Source organism: Micropterus salmoides, unplaced genomic scaffold (genome assembly GCF_014851395.1).
Source record: "Micropterus salmoides isolate LMB-PRFRI ecotype aquatic unplaced genomic scaffold, ASM1485139v1 Ms_hic_scaffold_2, whole genome shotgun sequence".
In the NCBI taxonomy this organism is placed as follows: Eukaryota; Metazoa; Chordata; class Actinopteri; order Centrarchiformes; family Centrarchidae; genus Micropterus; species Micropterus salmoides.
In genome coordinates this window covers 53,637,308-53,661,246 of record NW_024041150.1, presented here as the reverse complement: position 1 = coordinate 53,661,246, position 23,939 = coordinate 53,637,308, and the positions used below count along the sequence as shown (strand labels likewise).

The 23,939-nt window shown below is 41.8% G+C and overlaps 1 pseudogene; it reads right to left on the bottom strand.

Annotated features, from left to right (window-relative positions):
* The window catches only part of LOC119912628, a 337,535-nt pseudogene that overhangs the window by 22,116 nt on the left and 291,480 nt on the right, over positions 1-23,939 (bottom strand).

Below are 23,939 nucleotides of genomic sequence, written 5' to 3'. Positions count from 1 at the left end.
TTGGACGGGGAACCCAAGGGCCCCACGCTGGAGAAGATCAGGCCACACATTTTCCTTGATGACCAGATGAGACATGTGAATGGGGCAGCAGAAGTGGGGACAGTGGCGTGCCATGTGCCCTATGGGATATCTAACCTTTAAACAAATGAAATCTTAAATAACAAATAATTCATTTGATTTAAGCTAGTGCCGTGAGTGGGCCGATACTCACAGTTACACAGTACAATGGCAGAAAATGTGTTGTGCTTTTATGCGTGTCTATAATCATATCTCTATATATCCACTATTGTGTACTTATACTCATCCTCTGAATTATTATACTATTCACTGTACCATGCTGTTGTTTCGGTCAGAGGGGTTTCTCTGGAATCGTTTTCTTGGTCTCTGTAGCTTGCAGATAGAATTTTCTCTCAGTGCTGAGAAAGTCTCCTCTATTAATGAAACGTGTGACACTGTATTCAAGTGTTAATGCACTCCTCTCCTCGGGGCCAGAAGCTCTATGCTGACCTCTGACCCAGCTGAATTTATCCTTTGTCTATGTCTCATGTTAATAAATAAACCAAAGACAACTGTTTTGTTGTAAATCATTTATTTGTACATTTCCTCTTTGGCGTACTGTGACTTTTGATGCACTTTCACAGGCTGCCAGTTGTCTTTTTTGCCCTGGGCGATTCATACGGCCCTAAATAAACTGCAGGTGCCGGTCTACGGCAAGCATGTGGACCTAGTGCTGTGAAAATATCAGACATTGTCTGTCTTATTTTTTCATATTATTATATGTGAGGTAGCAGAAATTTGTTAAGTCCTATGCTTCTCCATTCCCATGTTAAGTGGAGTTTTTAAGGCCACTTTTGTTTGTCCTCTGCTCGGGGCCAGATGTCTGATTCTGTCCCAGGTGTAGACGTCTGACCTACAGTTGAATCCTTTTTTGCACTTGTTTGTTGTTGTCCATTTACTTGTTCAACTCTGCACCATGAAATATACAATTCCCATGACAATATGTAGCCATTTTGCTACAATTACGCTGTGAGATGGATAAATTTAGAAAGCTATGCGGCACTGCAGAGAGCCCCCAGCTGCCGTCGCACATGGATCCTGCATAAAAATGGCTTCATCCAGCTAGAGGGAACGATAACCAACCGTCCACTCTCTCCTCCTATCACTTCCTGCAGGTTTTCTGGCACTGGAGCTGTGGAGTCTGGATCTGTGGTTGCGGGTCACCTGCTGCCCCCGTGTTCCTGCTATTATTATTATTAATATTACAATTATTACCATTAACACTATAATATATATCTGTACCATTTTTCATTCAGTCTATAGCAACATCACCTTTACTGTCTGTACCTCTGTGTGTATATTGCAACAAGTGTGACTATCAGAATAATGTGCTCATTAAATAGTAGTGAAAGCAGGGATACGAACTACCGGGGGGAGCTTGGCTCTTTGGGGACAGGCACCCTTTTCCAGGAAAAATGCCTAAAATAACAAACCCAAAATGAATCAGGAATAACTCCTTAACCATTTGGACTAGATGCATAATTCTGGTCTCCTTTGAAAGGCCAGAATCTAAGGAATATAAATCCATTGTACATTAATATATTTATGTTACCATTACAAACTAAATGGAGATGCAAAAAAGAGAAAATATATTTTCATCCTCGCCTGGTAAAAAAAGCTATATTTTAATGCAATAAACCATCAAAACTATCATAAGGAAGCTTTTAATGCAACTAAATATCTTCTAATACACCTAGAATGCAATTGTACATGTAAATTTAATGAAAATAAAACTAAAATACAACAGTTATCATACAATATTTTCAAAATATATCAGGCGAATGTCCATATTTTGGCAATATTTACTGTTTAAATGTTGACTTTTATTGGGAGTTATCTTCAAAACACTATTTCTGTCCATACAATGAATAATGAATAGTTTTGAATAATTTAATGAAATTAAGTAAGTGAAACAAATAACTGTTAGTTATTAAAACACATACTAAACATTACTTTTTATACTTAAGACATTTTGTGCTTGAACACTGATTTTGTCTCCTTTGTCCTGGATTGAATGGGCCCCTCTGACAAAACAACTGGCCCCAGCCTGGCCCCCTCAGTAAAATAGGTCTAGCGCCGCCACTGATGCACGGATTATGAGACGGTGTTTATTGTAGTTGTAGTTGTGGTTGTTCAGCCTGTAGCCTCAGTGTGCTGTGTAGGAGAAATCACCAAAAACAAATATTGGATTTGGTCGGCAGGTAGTCACTAGTTTTGCTCAAGGACCAGAATTTTTCAAAACAGATGCTGTGGCAGCCGTATTTTCATTTTTAACACAAGATATTATTGTTTGATATTTTTTCCTTTAACAGAGTTAATATAATATAATATAATATTATTAGCCTCTATCAGTAGTGAACGGACTCCTGAGAACATGGTAAATCCACATCGATGACTTTATCAGCCAGTAACTGGTCTTTTTCCATCATTATGTGAGAGTCATGATCTGAATTTATGCTGCACACGACGTGAGTCTGCAGTGAAAGTGAAAGGAGTTGGTTACCTGAGATGGTGAGCAGCCTGTCACCTGCAGCTCTTCAGGTATCAGCTCACTGTGTCTGACTGACTGCAATATTTCAAACTGCTGCCAGGAAACTGGTGAAAATGGCCGCTCTTGTTTTGTAGATTCATTTTAGATGAACAATAACAGTCAGTGCTGATCTCACTGACACACTGCATTTCCTGTGAGTACTTCAAAATAAAAGTCAACTCGTGTTTCACCAGTTAAATACTTTTAATGTGAAGGTTCACCAGCAGGAAATGTTCAGTTTGCATTAGCAGCGACTTAAAGTATTGCAATACTTTAACTCATGCTGGTCGGATGGTGAGCTTTTGTGGGCCGGATGTGGCCCGCGGAGTCAGGTTAAACCACATGTCAGAACTTTCTTCAGCACCAGGATTTAGAAGCTGCTGGAAGCTGCTGTGTTTATATTTTGGACCCGTCAGAATTTGACATATTTTCTGAACCCACAACAAATTTATTAAATAAAAGGATGAAGTGTTCCTTTATGGGATGGATTCACTAAACAAACTGTTTAAACCTCCCTTGGATCAGCTGGAAACTGCACACAGTTTGCTCCTCCAGTGGCTTTAAAGTTAAAACTATCATCTGTTGAACAAACTGAAGCTCCTCTGCTGCCTCCTGCTGGCTGCTTCCTGTCACTGTCAGTCTGTTCGGCCCTCAGGACAAACTGGAGAGCTCCTCACAAAACATTCACATTAACACAACAGCTACATTTACTACACTGCTGTACTCAAGTACAACACTCAGGTACTTTTACTTTACTTTCTACTTCCACTCCACATCTCAGAGGGAAATATTGTACTTTTACTTCACTACATTTATCAGACAGCTTTAGTTACTTTACAAATTAAAGGTTTTTACACAAACACAAAGAGTTTATAAAATACGACTGCTGAAATTATTAGTTAATCTATAAATTGAGTGACAGAATATTAATTAGTCACCATTTTTACTGTAAAAACATTTCATGGTTCAGCTTCTCACACGTGAAGATTTGACACTTTTCCTTTTAATTATTTTAATAAAGTTTTATATATTAAAAGTTTTCTGGAACACGATATATAAATCTTCCTCTCCAGACTCTGCTACTCAAAATTTTAATTTTAATTCATTCATTCTATTGGTTGGACACAACAAGCATTGAAGGTTTCACTTTAAAAGTATCTCAGTACCTTAAAAATGTTGACTCGCCCCAGGAGCTTTTTTTTTGGGCCATAAGGGTCAAACAACAGAGAATCCTTCAGTAACAGAGCCAGAACAGATCTACAGATAGAAAAAGTCTCCACACCCCTGTTAAAATGCCAGGATCTTATGATGTAACATAATGAGACAAAGATAAACGGGAAAAGGGAAACATGCAACCAGGTTATTGTAAGGTTTTTATTTTTCATAAGTGTGCACACCCTCTTATAACCGGGGATGTGGCTGTGTTCAGAACTAACCAATCACATTCAAACTCATGTTAACTAGAAGACATTACACACCTGCCATCATTTAAAGTGACTGATTAATCACAAATATAGTGGTGGTGGTGCGTGCGGTGGTTAGCACTGTCGCCTCACAGCAAGAAGGTTGTGGGTTCAAACCCCGGTTGCCCCGGCCTTTCTGTGTGGAGTTTGCGTGTTCTGCGTGGGTTCTCTCCGGGTACTCCGGTTTCCTCCCACCGTCCAAAGATATGCAGTCTAGGTTAATTGGCGACCCTAAATTCCTTAGGTGTGAGTGGTGTCCAGGGTGTACCCGATGTCAGCTGGGATTGGCTCCAGCCCCCCCGCGACCCCGTATGCAGGGTAAGTGGTTGACGATGGATGGATGGAAAGTTCAGCTGTTCTAGGAGGATTTTCCTGATGTTTTCTTAGTTGCATCTCCAAGCAAAAGCCATGGTCCGGAGAGAGCTTTCAAAGCATCAGGGAGATCTCATTGTTGAAAGACATAAGTCAGGAGACAGGTACAAAGCATTAGATATACCATGGAACACAGTGAAGACAGTCATCATCAAGTGGAGAAAATATGTCACAACTGTGACTTTACCAAGAACTGGACGTTCCTCCAAAATTGATGAAAAGAAAAGTGGTCAGGGAGGCTTCCAAGAGGCCTACAGCAACATTAAAGGAGCTGCAGGAATTTCTGGCAAGTACTGGCTGTGTGGTACATGTGACAACTATCTCCTGTATTCTTCATATGAATGGGCTATGGGGTAGGGCGGCAAGACGAAAGCCTTTTCTTACAAAGAAAAACATCCAAGTACGGCTGAAGTTTGCAAAAACAATCATCAAGTCCCCCAAAAGCAGCATGTGGGAAAATGTGTTATGGTCTGATGAATCCAAGGTAGAACTTTCTGGCCATAATTCCAAAAGGTATGTTTGGCGCAAAAACAACACTGCAAGGAACAGCATACCCACAGTGAAGCATGGTGGTGGCAGCATCATGCTTTGGGGCTGTTTTTCCTCAGCTGGAACCGGGGTCTTAGTCAGGGTGGAGGGAATTATGAACAGTTCCAAATACCAGGCAGTTGTGGCACAAAACCTTCAGGAATCTGTTAGAAAGATGAAGTTCACCTTTCAGCACGACAACACAAAGCACATCCAAATCCACAAAAGCATGGCTTCACCAGAAGAAGATTAATGTTTTGGAATGGCCCAGCCAGAGCCCAGACCTGAATCCAGTTGAACATCTGTGGGGTGATCTGAAGAGGGCTGTGCACAGGCCATGTCCTCGCAATCTGACAGATTTGGAGCACTTTTGCAAAGAAGAGTGGGCAAATATTGCCACGTCAACAAAAAATCAAGAGGTGCTTCAACAAAGTATTAGTCTAAGGGTGTGCACACCTATGCAACCAGGTTATTTGAGGAGTTTTATTTTTAATTTTTCCCCCTCAATTGAATTGTTCACATTAAAGGTGGAAAAAGTTCTGACATGATTTATCTTTGTCTCAGTATTTTACATTATAAGAACCTGGCATTTTAACAGGGGTGTGTAGACTTTTTCTATCCACTGTACATTATTAACTGCAGCTTACAGCAGATACAAGACAAACTATTGCAGGAACCACATCAGCTTCCACCACGTCACAGTACGAAGAAATGAAATGAAGCAATAAAGACGTTACAACAAACAGGTGTCTTTGTGATATTTATTAAAGTAAGAATTACAGAGTGATCCAGCTGAAGGGCAGAGCTCATACACCAGAGGGCTGTTAGAGAGTCTGACCCAGAGAAACAGAGAAGACATTTAATGCTAGAGAATAATTGTGGAGTCCAACAGAAAAGCCTTTCTCAGCCTTGAGCCACAGTGGAAACTCCTTTCTCACAGGAAAGCATGAAACAAAACAATCTCACAGATGGTCATTATATCAAAACACTGGTACACTTAGTGGAAATTATAACATCACATAAGATGAGCAAAGAACATAAAGTAATGACTTTTATTAATCCTCTATATGTCATCTTACTGTTTAAGCAGACACATCATTAGTAGACAAAAGAAATGAGCTTTGGCAGTTTTTGTAGAACAGAGACATTCTTGAGTAGTGAGCAAGCTAAGAGATCAAAACATTTAATTTAAGCAGTTTGGTCAAAATCATCAATGTTGTCATTGTCATGATCGGGTGGATTCAATCAGGTGAATCATTTGACATGTTTCTCAGGAAGGAGGCAGAACAGGAAGTGACTGGATCAGCTTCCCTCAGACTGATATATTTACATTATATTTATACATTAACTACAAGGACACATTAACTGTTGCAAAAAGTACAAACATCCCACAGAGGAGATGGTGCATGAGTTGGAGCCACGTTGAGAGCTTCAGTCTGCTTCAAAGAAGAGCTTCTTCAAGAATCAAAGAGAATCTTTAATTTAAGATTTATTTAGTAGTGTTGTTAATGGATTCAGGTCCAAATCTGGACATTTTACTGTGAACCATTTGAATTCTACATATAGTGGGATAAAAACGGCCACATATAGTGGGATAAAACTGCCACATATAGTGGGATAAAAACTGCCACGCTCACCCCCCCTCACCTGCACTCCCCATCTGTGAGTGGGATGTTCGCCAGCTCTTCCAGAGACGGAAGATCAGACCCCGACGGTGCGTCACCATCCTGCCTGCTTCGTGCTGACCAGCTGCCCCCATCTTCACACAGATCACTGGAGCTGTGTGAAGTTCCCTCCTGCTTCAAACGCTCCACAATCATCCCGGTCCCTAAAAAACCCCTCCATCTCTGGACTAAATGACTACAGGCCTCGTCGCCCTGACATCTGTAGTCATGAAGTCCTTTGAAAGACTGGTGTTGGCCCACCTGAAGGACATTACAGGCCCCCTGCTGGACCCCTTGCAGTTTGCCTACAGGGCTAACAGGTCAGTGGACAATGCAGTCAACTTGGGACTGCATTGCATCCTGCAACACCTCGACTCTCCAGGGACATATGCAGGATCCTGTTTGTGGACCTCAGCTCAGCGTTCATCATCCCGGACATCCTCAGCACCAAACTCACCCAGCTCACCGTGCCAGCCTCCACCTGTCAGTGGATCACAAACTCCAGCTGTTCAATGATGGCTTCTCAACCCAGGTGTAGATGGCTTCCTGAGAAGCAGTCATTGAACAGGGGAGGGGGTCTACGCCACCACTTATCCCCCACTTACAATGCTGTCCTTTCATCACTTCCCAGGAAACTCAACAAACGTAACCTATTGGCCTCAGGTGAAGATACCAACGATAGTCGTTCAGTCTTGGCCACAGGTAGTCTTAACGACTGTAACGACTGTCGTCACAGCAACAAGGAACACTAACAAACCAGCGGTATCGATGACCCGGGCCAACGACCCCACTGAGGTTAAATAGCTGAGTTTCCCTGCCAGTCAGTCAGAACTGAAGAAGTCCTTTTGATGAGGGACGAAACATCTTCCAGTATCTTCAACCAAGTCCAGTTGCCCTTTCTGTCTGTAGAATCCACCGTTGTACTGGAAATAGGTGGTGTTTGGACAGAGGTCGAGTAATTTGCAGATTTGGTCAGGGCTGAGGCTAGTTCTGTTGTCCAGGGCGTTGTCTTGTGTTAGCCGTTTCCTCTCCAGTGTGAACACGTTGGTGTTTCTTTAGGTTACCTGACTGAGTGAAAGTTTTTCCACACTGTTCACACCAGTACGGGTTCTCTCCAGTGTGAACACGTTGGTGGAGTTTTAGGGCACCTGATTCATTGAAAGTTTTGCCGCACTGTTCACACCAGTACGGTTTCTCTCCAGTGTGAACACGTTGGTGGAGTTTTAGGGCACCTGATTCATTGAAAGTTTTGCCGCACTGTTCACACCAGTACGGTTTCTCTCCAGTGTGAACACGTTGGTGGAGTTTTAGGTCACCTGATTCACTTAAAGTTTTGCCGCACTGTTCACACCAGTACGGTTTCTCTCCAGTGTGAACACGTTGGTGGATTTTTAGGTTACTTGACGTAGTGAAAGTTTTTCCACACTGTTCACACCAGTGCGGTTTCTCTCCAGTGTGAACACGTTAGTGGATTTTTAGGTTACTTGACGTAGTGAAAGTTTTTCCACACTGTTCACACCAGTGCGGTTTCTCTCCAGTGTGAACACTTTGGTGGATTTGAAGTTCACCTAATCTTCTGAAAGCTTTACCACATTGTTCACAGCAATGCGGTTTCTCTCCAGTGTGAACACGTTGATGCACTTTCAATGAGTCCTGAAGAAGGTTCCAAGCGGAAGGTGCAAGGATTTTTTACCCTAATTCTGGTCAGACAAGGCGGACCAACAAGTGTAGGACATCCTTCGAATGTAATCCACAATGGCCTTGAGTACTTGTTCAAAAGATACTCAGATTGGTAGGAGCTAGTCCAAGACATGCCTTATAGATTAAACCCAGCAAGTGAGTATACCTTCTTGCATAGAGATTGACATTGAGCTTTATAGTAAAGGCTACACGGATGTGTCCCATAACTACAGCCAGTGAAAAAACGCAATGCACAATGAGGCACAATATACAATTTCTGTAGGCATTGCACAGAAGTACTCATATATATCAGATCATCATAATCTATTATGGGAAGAAAAGGTGCCATCACCAGGTTTTTTCTAGCTCAAATGGATAAGCATGATTTTGATCTGTGGAGAAAGCCAAGCTTTATCTTGAGCTTAGAACCCCAGTTGCTAATATTGAGTTTTGAAACAGTTTATAATCAATGATTATACCTGAATATTTATAACTGTTAACTAACTCAACATCATTTCCTTCAAATGTGGAGACCCTTGAAGTTGTCTTGAGTTTGTGAATACCTTTACTTTTTCTGTATTTAAGACCAACTTAAGCTGTTTTAAATGGTTTTGAACAATATTAAAGCAGGCGGCAATAGGTCAAGGGCTAGTGCAATAGATGACAGTACAGTAAATAACAGTGTCCTCAGCATAAAAATGATACATTTACATGCATACTGCATTTGACAGATATTCACAGATTGTTTACATAAACTGAAAACAATATGGCCCAAGTACTGAGCCTTGAGGAACCCCATTGGATGGGGCAAAAAATGGGCAAAAAGGAAGAGGAGCCATCTATTTGAACACTTTGGACAGAAAATTTGCAAACCAGTCTACCGAATGCTTAGACGGGCCAATGCTCAGAAGTCTATTTACTAGTACAGTAATCAACTGTATCAAAAGTTTTTGATAAATCTCTGATGAGTGCAGTGCATATTTTCTTGTTATCCAATGCCCCAACAATATCATTTATCACTTTCAATGCTGCAGATACAGTGCTGTGTTGTTTCTTAAAACAGGATTGAAAGGGGGATAAGATGTGATTTGAATTTTAAAATTCCTTTAGTTGCACACCAACCATGCGTTCAAGTAGCTTGGCTAAGACACACAGCTTAGAATTTGGCCTATAGTTAGTTAAAATAGAGGGATCGCCCTCCTTTAGAAGGGGTGTAACATAGGCTGACTTCCATACTTTGGGGAGATCATAAATAAATGCTAGATTAAAGATATAAGATAGAGGCTCTGCAATGAAGTAAGCTGCTAACTTTAGAAAAAAGGGATCAAGTTTATCAGGACGAGCAGACATTCTTGGGTCTAACTCCTCAAGGGCTTTATGGACTGATAAAGGAGAAATATAAAATAGTTTGTCAGGAGCTAAGCATGGGTCAGAGGGGTTCTCCTGTACACTGGGCCAGAAGAAGCAAGGCATGAGGAGATTTAAGCCTATTTTTCAGTTTTCGAAAGTAGACCCAATCATCATCATCAGTCTTTGAGTCAACCAGAAACCACAGAATAAATCACATTGCATTTGTAAGGATGAGATAGGATAAAAAGACAATCTGTGTTTAAAATGCTTGTTTTGTCTTATTTACCTTCTATAATATTTTCTTAAATTACAATTTGCAGTGTTTGCTTGTTTACGTAAGTTTCACTTTCTTTCTCACCTATGTTTAAAGTACCAGTTTGTAGTGTTGTAGTCTTAAGACCAGTTTTTGGTCTTGTCTCGGTCATACAGGACTCAGGAATTTATTTCAAGGTCAGTAAAGCCCATAACTTTGGGAATATAAATAAATTGCTTGTGCATTTTCTGATTTATTTAACATCCTAACTTTGAGTGGATGTAAAATGTATTGCTTCAAATGCAACCAATAACCCTAATTAAAAATGTGTATTTACCGTCAATGACTGTCCCCCCTCCCCGTCATGGTAAGCATGGAAAAACAGTGTTGAATAAAGATGCTTAAGTTGATTTCAGCTCCTAGTGTTTGGACGTCGGTTTTTTCATGGGAATGTGGATCTTTCAGATCAATTTGAATGATCTCGTTCCACATTAATTTTGCCATGTAATGTGGGGAACTGATCTTGGTCTTGACTCGGTCTCGCCCTCCCTCGGCCTTGGTCTCGACTTGGTCTGAGCCCCTAAAAGTCTTGGTCTTGTCTCGGCCTAATAAACTCTGGTCTTGGTCTTCACTTCGTCTTGGTTTGGGAGGTCTTTACTACAACACTACTAGTTTATGACTGGCAGATCTGTTCACTGTGTACAGAATGTGTGGCTTATGTTCGTCCATTACAACATTGGACTTGACCGATGCTTCATCGTGTCCATGTTATACTTTTTATTTCCCCTTTTACAGGGGCGTAACACATTGCTGAAAATGCAAAAATATTAAATTAACCGGCGCTGCTCTCATTCCTCTCTCTGCTGGTGTTTCAATGAAGGCGGAGCTTAGTGGTTGGAACTGCAACATTACAGCAGCTAGATGTTGAACTAATCCATGCTCATAACATGACAAAGATACAGTGATTGCATTTAGCCGATGTGATACATTTATTGATAGATACATTTCAAAGTTTAATAGAATTATATTATTCTAAACAAAAGGTTTTAGGTAGAAAGGTAAACACTATATATTGTTGATCACATCAAAACACACACCTGTCTGCTCAGGTGACACAGTTGACTGTCAGAAACCCCACAGTTGTTATAGCCTACCTGTATTTGTACCGGGATGGTGCTGTTCAGTAAGGTTGGTCTGTCTAATGCTGAAGTTCACCACACAGATCCAAGAATACGACTATAGTGAATCTACATCAAAGTATTAGCCATCATCTAATAAATCTTCATGGACACTCAATAACCCTTCCTTTGGCGTTGTCCTCTGCAGAGCCATAGCATAGCTACAATGCAGAATTACGTACGAGAGTCACTCAGTATTAATCTTTACAGCGTTCATACTGTGCCAAAATGATCTCTTCAGTCACTGGTCTCCCCCACCCTGGATATCATGTGAGGATGGAGGTTTCTGGTCCGTTGTTACAATTGGCCTTCATCATGATGAGGATGAAGTGTAGCGACTGTGCGAGACCTGTCATCGGCTTTATTTACAAAGTTTGTTCATTTACACAGTCCATATGTGCAGGTGGTGAAGACGTGTCGGGTGAGTCGAGGTGAGAAGGCAGATCTGAATGTGTCTCAGTGCTCCTGACAGCACTCCTGTCTGTTCATTGCAGCAACTTTACACAAAAACTAAACTGAAGACTAAATGGTGAAAAATTTGGGCGGCTGTGGCTCAGGAGGTAGAGCGGGTTGGTCGTTAATCGGAAAGGTCGGCGATTCAGTCCCTGGCTCCCCCTGTTTGCGTGTCGAAGTGTCCTTGGGCAAGATTCTGAACCCCGATTTGCCCCTGGCGGCTATTCCGCCAGTGTATGAATGAGTGTGAATGTTAGTTTCCGTTTGAGCACTTAGGCTCAGTGTATGAATGTGTGTGACTGGTGAATGCAGATGTAGTGTAAAAGCGCTTTGAGTGGTCGAAAAGACTAGAAAGGCGCTATACAAGTACGGAACATTTACATTTACAAATAGTATGCACCGAGGATTTTATTACAAACTAGTGACGCTCTGTTCAGCAGTTCTTCAATGCGATTAGATGTTATCAGTTAGCCGAGTTAAAGTGGAAAAAGTGGGCTTGTCTAACAGAGTTAGAAATAATCTCTGGTGAATTTCTACAAAATTGATATGCTCGTTTTACATTATGTTGTTTCTGAGCCACCTGGTTAATAGACCAACTTCATAATCCGGGTTCTTTCTCACGTATTGTACGTGCCTTAGCAAAGGAAACACTTCCAAGCTAGAGGTTGCACGTGAGCAATGTTGTGATCAATATTTCCATGTTTGAAGTTTTAAAATTGTTTTCATGACATGATCAGTAACATGTATTTTGACTGTAAGCATTACTGGCATGTTTTATGAAAGTTACTGATACGTACGTGCAGAAATAGTAACTTTATCCCTAAGTAGCACTTTCGGTTGTATGTTGAGCTAATGTTGGCTGGCTAGCCAGACACCTGCTTGTTAGCTCCCGACTGTAATGTTTTTAGAGGTTATTTTTTATAATTTTCTGTTTCTTGGTATACAGATCTGAATGCTTTAGTTACTGACGAATGTGTGCTGTTCATTTTTTATACCAGGAAGGCTTTGTTAAATGTAGGTTTCACATATTGTCATTGCATGAAAATCTGGAAATTCCAATGTTAGAATTTATTGTGGTTTGTGTGAAATGAAAGCTTTTGTTGGCTTGAATAAGCTAATGGTGTTTCACATCTTATTTATTACCCACTGTGGCATCCTAGCAGGACGTGGTCAAGTGTAGAAGTAAACTTATTTTTCTCCATTCTTAAAGGAGACCTATTAAACTGCTTTTCCAGTCCTATATTGTAGTTCTGTGACTCCTGTATGGCAGCTTTGCATGATTCAAAGTTCAAAAAGCTGCAAATGCTCCTATCTCTTTAAGCGCCCCCCCAAAACAAACTACCACAGGCAACAGATGTAGACTCACCGACGCCACATACATACACTAGTGTAGTGTATGTGACGAAGCCTCACCAGAGCCTTGTCTATTTTATAGGCTAATGACTAATCGATAGGTGTTACATAAGTGTTTACTGGCATTAGTCCGGCATGTGATTGGCATAGGACAAAAAGCAGGAAAATAAACAATACAAGAGCACATAGGTCCTCTCCTATGAATATTAGTTATTTGAATAAAAACTGCATATCCACAAAGTCTTAGACTATTACAGTGTTTCAATACATCCTGACTCTGGCTACATCTAATCTGTACACTGCAGATACACTATCCACTACCTGGAGGAGGAACTAGTATAAATGACTGTATTAGTATAATATTATGACAATAAATAAAAAGTATAAAGTAAATTTAATAGTTAGTTTAATGTTTATATACATTATTCTTTAATGTTACTATATTCTTCATCATTTATATAATATACTATAGACCAGGGGTATTCAGTCAGAATCAGCTTTATTGCCAGGTACACATACGAGGAATTTGACTCTGGATTGATGGCAAAAAACAGCATTAATAAATAAAAACACAAAAAGCACAACGGAGCGTAATCCAGAGGCTGTCGTCTTCAAAGAAGTCCAGTTAGAGAAAATTTCCTGAAGCAAAGGTCCGGAACATCATAACGACTAATTTGTGTTATCATTCAGTGCCATAACATATAGTTGTATCAACATAAGCTTTTAGTCAACAACTGACAATATTTCAACAATATTCAGTTTTCACATCAAACTGAAGGGATAATAATACAAAACTACTCTAATAATAAATTCTAAACTTAAGTAAACTAAAATAAAGTGCTTAATTTCTCATATCAAGGCCTTTCTCAGTAGAGAGATTGAGAAAGTTGACTTTAGACGACTCAGCAACTTTCTGGCAGTAAAAACTTATCACGCTTATCAATATTATCTCTGTATTGTTTTATTAAAGTTTAATATACTTGGGTTTAAAGTTACAGCATATGCTGTATACTAAAGACTTCCTGTATCCTATGCTGAAAATAGCATTATCATATTGGTAAATTAAAGTGAGGAAAATACACATTATGCTCCCTTTAGCTGATTTATTCCACATTAAAGTGAAGGAAATTTTCATTTCCCCGCCACTTGAACCAGCTGATGACAGCAGCAGGAGTTCCAGGTCAACATTTGCTGCAGCTGAAATTCCCCACGGTCGACTATTAATCACCTGATATGTTGTTAACCCTCCATGTACAAAAACCTCACGCCACAAGTTTATTTCCATCTGCAGCTGGCGTCATCAACAAGGCCCAGGACCCCCACTGACTCTCAGACTCTGCTCCCTGCAGTACTGATAAGCTACTTTTCAACCAAAAGTACCGACTTTTAGGTCCCCAGATCTCTTTTCATGGAGGCGTATAGGCCGTCCACAGAATATAATGAAGAACTAAAGACTTTAGTTGACCATTAAAGCAGCTTTTTTGTGTGGGAGTATAATGAAGAGACACAGATAAAGTTTGTTACACATTTAATAACAAACTGGATAAAGCCATCAGGTTCTTAAAATAACTTTCCCTGTTGCTCCTCTAGGATGTGTGGTTGAGTGTGGTCACCCCATAGACTGTACGGGCTAGCCTGCTACCTAAACTAACAAAAGTCAACAGTGATGACCAACAAAACCATACGTTGTAATTTGAGAAAAGTCTGCACATTTAAATCCTGTAGATTGAAATGTTGCCTTAAAATACAGAGAATTAACATATAGAATAATTTGCAGCCTAAAAGTGTGCAGACTTTTATCATTTCTTACCTTGCAGCGATAAATATTGATTTTGCTTTTCACCTGAATATTTTTACCTGGATGTGTTCAAGTTAATTTATATAGCACATTTATAAATTGTATATATAAATATATATATATATATATATATATATTATAATACATTTAAAAACACCAGTTGATCCTTAATCTGGTATTTATTATTTGGTCATTAAATTCAAAGTAGTACTAACTGACCATTTTATTAAAGGTGTATAGGAACTTGTCTGACAACTTTTAGTCCACTGAAATTACATGAAAAAAGATTACAGTTACTTAAAGGGATACTTTGCAATTGTAATCCAATACACCTTTTGTTAAATTCAGCTAATACAGCCTTGGGTCTGTAAACTGAGCCCAAACAAAGCTGCTGGGAGCGAGCAGCAGGTGGCGCTGGAAGCAGTGGGAGAGAGAGCGTAAACAAACAGCGGTACATTCGAACACGCTGGACTCATTACGAGACTCTGGCTGTGAAGATGGCTGAGAAACAGCCACAGAGGTAAAGGTCTGAGGAACTGTGAAACAAGTTATAAGACCAGGCGAGGGGAAGACCTGTGTCAACATCTGTGAGGGGTTTCAATGCTGGATAAATCTAGGAGATTAGAAAGGAATGAAAACCGAATCTGTCTGTTGTCATGTTTGTGATGATCCCAGCTGGTTAGCTTCGTTAGCTTAGCTGCAGCGGTCAGCGTGTGTGGTAGAGGAGGAACAACGTTAGACGCGCGTGTGAACAGGTGTCCCGGTGAACAGAAAGAAACACCTTGTTCAGCAGTAAATGAACAGTAGAAGTTACTGAGGCCGGTGAACAAAGACTGCAGGTTAGTCCCAAAGTTAGAACTGACCTGGAGATAAACAGTCGCTCCTGTGCTTCCCAACTCTTATCAGTCACTGTATTTTTGTATAAAACTATTTCTAATAACTCTGGTGTTTTAGATGCTGCGTTAATGTGCTTACATGACGTTTATCTGATGTTTGCTCTCATTATTGTAACTACTGAAGTGACTCACGATATTCCTACTGATAAATAAACTAGACTCTGCGTGTTAGAAAAGTATTTTGCTTCAGTATATATTTAAATATTGACAGGCTTGTTGTGACCTCATGAAATCTTCTGGGAAACAGTGGCTCTCCATGTATATTACAATTATTATTTATATTATAATATTAAACTGTATGTCTTAAATGTTTTAACCTTAACACTGTTTCATCTTTCTTCTCCTAGTTCTTTCCAGCAGCACCTGGTCTCATGTGGGGCCTAGGACCTGGTCTCATGTGGGGCCTAGGACCTGGTCTCATGTGGGGCCTAGGACCTGGTCTGCTTCTGACAGTGGAAGAATGCTATGACTATTTTGAACATTAACATGTCTTTCTTTGCCTGCTTTCTGCCATCATTCTCACCCTGTAGGAGGTCGAATGAGTTTCCATTCAAGGAAACCTCACTCACCCTCCCTATAATATATAACAAACTGTTTAGTTGAATGTAATTGGTTGCCATACATATTTGCACCATTGACCAAACTTATTTCTTGACTTAAACTGAGCAGCTTTAGTAATTGATTGATATTGAGTTGTTGGGAATGTTTATATGAATGTGTCTTAACACAGCAGTACATTTGGACGTGCGTAATTATGACCAATTAAGTAAATGTACTCTGCTTTGTGGGACCTGGCCTCCTTCCCTCCAAAATTAAAATTAACACAAAAATTCATTAATTCAAAGGGCTTCACTGGCATGAAGGTTTTTAAAGCAGTCACTTCTTGGACAGCTCTCTCTCTAATATCAGTTAATATTAAAACAACAAAATTAAACACAAAAACTGAATAATGCTGCCTCCCACACTGCGCAGAATGATATGTAACTCAAGTGTCACAGTGGAAACCAGAACTGTGATATTATATTATGTGAAAGCTGCAGCATTGGTCGCTGCTGCTGTCTGAAACCGTTCAAAGCGGCTGAGCGCGCGGAGCACGTGACGGCGTGGCGGCGAGATCAAAGTGTGTCTCTTATTTAACGGCTCCGGTTAGCAGTCAGGATCCTGGATCCACGTCCGCGACATCTGGGACTATCGCCAGTTAATTCAGGCTCCGCTCTCCCTCCAGAGTCCAGGCTGGATCAAAACAATCAAATCACCGCGAGACCTGCAGGGTTCCGCTTCAGCTGCCGCAGAGCTCGGCCCGACACCGGGTCCGGTTCGGTCCAGAAGCCCGTGTACTCACCCCGGTGCTGACTTCCTGGCTGGTCCGGTCCGGGTCCAGGTCGTTTCTGTCCGGAGCTGCTCGATGCTGCATCTTGTCGGCACCACGCACTGAAGTGAGCACGGAGCATGCGCAGTTCTTCTTCAGACCAGACGCATCTACGCCGTCTCGCTGCTTGTTCACTGCTCACTGATGACATGTTTGTGTCCTCTTCTATAATCCAGTATCCAGATTCAGACTTTTAGTAATGAACTGAATTCACTGTTTCCTCTACATTCACCTTTCCATCAGGATGTTAACCAATCAGAGCCAGCCCCCTCCTCAGCCCACAGAGCCCAGTCTGACAGAACTCCTGCATTTAAAAGGGACCCTTTCTTTCTCTGGACTGAATAACATGTCCTCCCCTTCCTTTCATCCTCCCATCACTTTAAGTCACATTTATTTTACTGCCCTGTTTATTATTTCTGTGTAATCCAGTGACCCAGACTGTGAATTAATTTGCACTCCTGCACCTCCTCCTTGCCTCCTCATCTGCCTCCTCATTCCACACCCATGTGTGCTGAAGCCATAGAAAGCCCTGCTCATACCCATACCCTTGTGAAATCTACACAACACCTGCAACATTTGCACAAGTGGATCAGGCCTGGCCTTGGATTCAGTTTCTTTAATTGTGATTAGAGTTGCTGCTGAGTCACTAAATAAAACTGCATGCTCCTGTTGATCTTCAACCCACCTTAATGTCCACATAACAGCAACCAGCTCTGCTCTGAACACTGATGTGTGATCTTTGACCCATCAGTATAAGTAGGTGGCCTCCCCATGTTTGGTGCTGCAGGACCTTCACTGCAGCCTCTGACATCTTTCAGGAGGCATTAGAAACCAAACATCAAATATCAGATGTGTTGAATCCAGTTTATTTTAAAGGTGTGTTTCGGCTGAAGTTAGCTGGATAAGCCGCTGATGTGTCTCTGTGGTCCAGCGCCTGTTCTGGTCCTTCTTCTGAAAACAACAAGAGATGCATCAGGTGCTGCGAGGAGACGAGTTATGGATCATTTTGAGAAGCATGAATATTCTCTGAGGAGGAAAACTGTAAATACAACCTCCAACGTATAGAAAGCGTTTCTCCACTCAGCATCATGAAAACGGATCTAAAGCTGTGAGACTGATGGATTCAGCAGGCAGAAACACTTTGGTTACAGCGCCCCCATGTGGCAGAGTGGGGCCATATTTTCTCCATGTGTGATGACTGAGGAGAGAGTGAAGTCTGATGTGTCTAAGATTTATCACTCCATGGTAAATGAGGAGACGTCAACAACAACAAGTCAAACAGAACAACAACAGGAGTTTGGTCCTTCAGCTTTAAACCTGTGCTTTTATTTCATCTTCCCGTCGACCGGGACGCTTTTGTCCGCTCTGCTTTGACTGGTTATAAAACAGGAAGTATAAATTAACAGCTTTTTAGCCAACTTCATTCCAGCTCATCAGCACGAGTTTTACTCTTCTTTTTGGTCAGCAGAGCTCATTTACATGAAACTCCAGCTGGTGTTTGAGCAGAATCAGCAGAGTGAGGAGTTCTTCTGGATCATCACAGACTGGTATATGTCAGATATTAACGGACGTTCCCAAGTCACAGCTGACTGAAGCTCTTTTATTCACTGAACACAGTGAACAGTTTGAACTCTGTCTCCATGAGCTGTCGGCCTGTTGGGTTAAATAATAATAATAATGTCTTTTGGCTGAGAACGTCCTGCTGTTCTGGTTTTCTGTTGGCTTCTGGCACACAGCCACACACTGTTAGAGAACCTGTTGGTTTTATTGTCTTTATTAATCTGAGGGCTCCTGCCTGAACACCAGGGAGCGGCTCTGTCCTGCTTCATTACTACACTTAGAATAGATCAGACACAGTCAGCTGGGACTTCTGTTTTAATGGGCCCCGGGCCCTCTCAGGTAAGAACAGGTGGCCCTTGAAGCAGGATGGGTTGAGAACCTCGGCCCTAAAGCGCAACTGCTCTCCCTGGGTCCACATTTAAAGACACACATCCTGCAATATTCTGTTCCACGGTGTTCATTTGCTTTTCAAATGTATTTAGACAATAACAGCTTTCATCACTGCTTTCTTTAGTGCTGCTGTTCAACGTGCATCACCATGGTAACCTGATCACTACTGGAAGATTTCACTACACCGGTTTATTATTTAAGCAACTTCCCAAACAGGCATCACCTTCATTGCATGATGTCACATGTTGATCCACTCTGGGAAAGAAACAAAGAAACAAAGAAACAAAGCTCATGTTTCCTGATGGCTCCAGTCATTTAAAGATTGATAAAGAAGTTTAGTTCTTGTGCAGATAATCAACAGGACTGAGCGTTCAGCTTTCTGTCTGTCAGCCTGAGGCGGCTTCATGCCATCACAAACTGGACCAACAGCTCTGACAAACATGAGGAAGCTGAACCTCCTCCTCTTTCCTCAGAAGAGATCTGTGGTGATCTGGACTCATTCCAGAGAGCTGCTTTAACAAAATCTGAACCTGAACTCTGAGCTGACAAACCCCAAGTGTCAAACTGACAGTTTCACTTCACATTTACCTTTACATTTATTCATTTAGCTGACACTTTTATCCAAAGTGACTTACAATTGCTATACATGACAGAGGTCGCACGCCTCTGGAGCAACTAGGGGTTAAGTGTCTTGCTTGGGGACACATTGGTGGATGTCTCACAGTGGGCACAGCTACTTCACAACAGCTGATCACAATCACTTCATCCACTCTGAGGATGAGAGTAAGAAACCATCATCAGTGGAGCTGCAGCACCAACATTCACCACAGCACAGAGTAAATAAAGCACAGACCAGAAGGCAAAATTCAGTTAGCAATTCAGTTTCTGCTATCCAGCCAGTGCAGAGGCGGGAGCAGAGGGCTCTGTGAGCGGAGCGCCTCAACTTCGAAACATTTCATGCACATTTTTGTTCCGCCATCACTTTTCATGAAACTGTCACTATTCGAAATCTACACAGCTGATTTCTCACCTCAAAACTTCTCAGAAGTGGATTTAGTGATGAATTTGCATACGAACACTGTAAAATATAAAACTTTCTGTTGTTGGCCTCTGTCTGGTGTACGCAATGATGATACAGTGAATAGTGATGATTCTAAATGACCAATCAGCAGTCTGCCGTCTCGTCACGTCACATTTTAGTATCCCTCAGCTCGCTTGGAACCTCAATGGAGGCGATACCAAAAAAAGTACCAGGGAGGAGGTACAGGTACAACTTTTCCACAATGGAAAACCAAACAAAGGCAAGTCGAGTCGAGTCAAGCCGAGTCGAGCTAGTACTGTGGAAAATGGGCTTATCACCCCAGACTCACACAGGCTGCGTGTGAACCGTAGTTTAGTTCCATCCTCTGACTGGCTTCAACTTCCACTAGAAGCCCCTCAACATTTCAGCAGCAGAGTGTGCAGCCTGCACAACGTTAATAACTTGTTTTTTGTGATTCTACTTCCTTCTTCAGTGTGGCCCGCATTAGTTCTGTCATCCCACAAGGAGCATTTCAGAATCAGAGCGTTTTGCCTGTGTGATTTTGATTTAGATTGTGTTAATTTGGTGATTAGTGCTTGCATTATGTACTTCTACTATGATTAATTAGGCTATCTAGTTAAATTGTTTCTTTTTTGTCTGATTTAACTGTATTTATTGTTGATACACAATCGGGAGTCTGCACAGGGTATTTTATTTTGAAAATTGACCAGATTCCCTGTGTTTTATGTCTGACTTCCTGCCCGGTTCATCTGCTCTGTGCTGCTTGACAGAAGCCATGCAAAAATACACTGGTTGCTTCTCTCTGCAGCGGAGCGGGAGACACTTCTGGGACATACTACAGCGCTTCTGGTGTGAGCACAGACTAGAATGGCTCCGGCAGCCGCAACTAAGGCAGTGGTCCTGTAAACTTGGTATTAAATGACTTGGTAGCAGGTGGGCACTGTGATGAAGCTCCACACTCGAGTTGAAAACTCAGTGTTCACATGGGCTACTTTAATGATCAGTCTCAAATGTCAGTAGATGAACTTGGAAAAGTCTCAGAAGCGAGACTGTTAATCCCATTAAGACGTTCTTTAGTGAGTAAACAAAAGGCCAAAAAACATACATATAGCGTGTGTTAAACAAGAGTTACAGCATTGCTTCCGGCCACACAACTGACGTCATCACCTCACGTATTCCTTTTTCTAGAGCCTCCTGGGTAATGAAGTCCCCTTTTTAATGTAACTCCAAATGAAATGAAATGAAATGCAGTTCTCCCTTTAACTACATATTTAACAGATTATGAATATAAATGTTAACTTATATCTCCTTACAAATAATATGTTCTCTCAAATAAATTCTCAACACTGCTCGTGCAGACTACACAACTTTCAGCGTCGGCCGATGGCCGTTCACACTACACAACCTGCCATCTTGTGACAGGAGTCTAGAAGTTGTTGTGGTGTTCACACTACGTGACTGATCGGTGAGAGGGGGTCACACACTACGCGAGCTGACAGCAGCTGACGCTGGTCTCCAAACCAGAAATGTGCAATGACGCAAACCTACAGACAAAACAGCTGTTTGAATGTTCCAAGTGAGAAAGCAGAAGCAATTGTAAGCTTTATTCAGACAGCAGAATCAAGCATGCTGCAAGGATGCTGAAGAACCGGGGCAAAGGACATGGTCAAACATGAACCGTTCTGACCACCTGGTGTTGTTTGAAACAGAAGAAGGGAGCCAGCCAATTGAGCAGCTGGACATAGGATCAGGTTTGTTGAAGATACAGAACCCTGCGAAGCAGTCACCATTGCAGTTGGCAACAACACTGGGCATGATGTCACCTTACCACAGAAGATGGCCTTGGGCACCTTCTGAGAGAAGGTGAGAGACTCGTGCAGGCTGACCCTTCCAACGAACCAGCATTAACTGCAACAGTCAATGAGGTCAACTCTCAATGTGCTGATCCAGCTCTGTGTGGCACCCGCCAGTCATTTGGATGAGGACCAACAAGAAGTTGCTTAGAGAATGCTGCATGAGGAGGCCAATACTTTCGCCAGAGATGAAAATGACAAAGAGTACATTCAGGACGTCCTGGTGAAAGTTTGGATAAATGTAAGTAAAGTTAAATGTAAGTCCACCTATTCTGCCCCCTGTGTGTGTGTGTGATTCTGTTAAATCAGAAAACAGTACCAGATAGACACCCACTGCCTCAAATACAGGACTTGCTCGACACCTTAGGGAATTATTCTTGGTTCAGCATCCTTGACCAGGGCAAAGCTTACCACCAGGGTTTTGTTTGGTGTGAGAGATCCGGGTTCAATCTGTGACCCATGAGCAAGACACTTAACCCCTTGTTGCTCCAGAGGCGTGCGACCTCTGACATGTAAAAAAGCATATAGGCATCAGCTAAATGAATAAATATAAATGTGAATCATGTAAAAGTGATCCGCAAAATGCTCCAAACATTACAATGTCAAGGAGTGAAACTGCGACCGGAGAAGTGTGAAATGTTTAAAGGAGAAGTCCGCTATGTAGGTGTCTCCGCTGATGGTATCCGAGTTGACCCCAAAGACCTTGACTCTGTGCTGGCACCAGTCCACTCCTGTCAGAGTAAAACCAAAGGCCCCCAGTTGTCATCTAGGGAACCTATAGAGTGGATTGAGGAGGATCAAGGTGTACTTGAGGAACTGATTGACTTGTTGACTCATCCTCCATTTCTGGCATACCCAGCGGGCTGTCCTCTACCAGCAGCAGGATGGAAACTTACGAGTCATTGGCTATAGGTCAAGAACCCTGACACAGGCAGAACGGAACAATCACTGGCATAGCGACAAGTTAGAGTTTCTTGCTATAAAGTGGGCAGTGTGTGAGAAATGTAGGGATTGTCTCTACTATGCTTCACACTTTACCATCTACACAGATAACAACCTACTTACAAACGTAATGAGCACAGCCAAACTCAATGCAGTTGGTCACCATTGGGTGGGAGAGCTGTCAGACTTCCACAGACATCTATTTAGGCCAGGGAGAGTAAATACTGACGCGGATACACTGTCCCGTGTCCCTCTTGATATCAACCAATGCATGCCAACATGCACAGAGGAGTTGTCGCAGAATGTGGTAAATGCAGCTTGGGAAGGGAGTCAAGCAGCCCAGCTCTACATGAAATAATCCATGACAAATTGGTTCAAGCCCAAAAGGAGGTCCCTACAATCGGAGAGATTATGAAACTGAAAGAGGTGAAGTATAAGCTTACTGAGGATACCCAGAAGTCAGTGAAGGGAACTGCTTACAAGCTTCTACATGAGTGGAGCCGGCTACACCAGGAGGATGGAATCCTGTCTTAACAGACACCAGAGAGAAAACAGCTAGTCCTACCTATCAAATACCAGTCTATTGTCTTGAGGCACCTTAGATATTGAGGATTATGTGACTAAGAAATGCTGGTACATTAAACAGAAAAAAACACAATTCATGTGCATGCACCCATGAGCAGCCTGAAGTCTGACTCACTCCTGGAACTTGTCTGTATAGATTACTTTCATCTGGAGAGGAGCAAAGGGGGCTATGAGTACATCTTGGTGATAATCGACCATTTCACCAAGTTTGCTCAAGCCTATAAGACCAAAAATAAATCCGGACTGATGGCAGCAGAGCGGATTTACAATGACTTTGATCTTGTTTTGGATTCCCAAACAAACTTCACCATGACCAAGGACACCAGTTTGAGAATGAGCTTTTTCGAACTTGGTTGGTCATTCCCGAACATCTCCATACCACCCCCAAGGTAATCCAGCAGGGCGGTTCAAAAGTACATTGTTACACATGTTAGGTGCGCTGACGGACGAAGAGAAAGAGGCCTGGAAAGAACATCTCCTGTTTGGCCTGTCGGAGGATACAGACCCATTGACATCTAAAGAATATGCTGAGAAGTGGCGTAAAAGGATGACAGAAGCGTATCACATTGCCAACAATAATAGCCTGTCATCTAGTGCAAAGAGCAAGTCCTATTATGATCAGA